Below are 963 nucleotides of genomic sequence, written 5' to 3' on the forward strand. Positions count from 1 at the left end.
CAAATCTGTGGTGATTCTCATGTCGTCCCCACTTTGATCATACAGCAACCAAAATGAAATGAAATAATTTACTTATTCACGCACACCCTACACGCACAAATTTTTTTATTCAAACTTCTCATTTCTTTTATTAATAGAACTAAGATATTAAGCAAATATATTAATACTAAACAAAATTACATGCATGCTATTAATATACTAGTTAAACAGAAAAATTAGAAAGAATTGCCTCATAGTTTTTTCTCGACGAGAGAGTCGTCATATAGTTCTCTCTCAAAACCTTAGAAAGAGCCATTTGATAATTTTCTCTCGAAATATTCAACTATATTAATACTAAGCAAAATTACACGTAACAGCCTGCCATATAAGGTTGCCACAAATTACGCACGCACATTCAGTAACTTACCTACACTAAACCTGAGAGATAATAAATAAAGATGGGTTGTAGATTAGTCTTGTCGTCGTTTCTTCAAGTCTGATTGGGCATTTCAAGTTTTCAACCCATGTAGTGAAGATTGCAGCACAAGCTTCCTCGACCTCCATCATATATATATAGGCAAGGATAATCTCCTCTTCACTTGCTTAACCTCCTCGACGAGGTGCAACAACAATAACCTTCTCAACCTCCACCATTGTCTCACCTTCAACAATAACCTTCTCTGTCACCCGTCACCATCATGGTAGGCCATTATCCTACCATCGAAAGTTGAAAGGGAAAATATTTGAATGATACTTCGCCAACACAAACAAAATGAATGATCATTTGGGTACCGAATTAGATTAAATGAATCAAATGAACAAAATCTGTCCAAACAGAACCGTTAGTGTAAATCATAATTACTGAAGCTCAAATGATCTCCAAATTAGATGAAATTTTGCATGAATGATCTACACACTATGTACTAGACACTTAACGGTAGAGATGTGAAAATGTAACCTAAAAGTGAGCGAAATGAGGAGTAC

Source organism: Fragaria vesca, linkage group LG7 (assembly GCF_000184155.1).
Source record: "Fragaria vesca subsp. vesca linkage group LG7, FraVesHawaii_1.0, whole genome shotgun sequence".
Classification (NCBI taxonomy): Eukaryota; Viridiplantae; Streptophyta; class Magnoliopsida; order Rosales; family Rosaceae; genus Fragaria; species Fragaria vesca.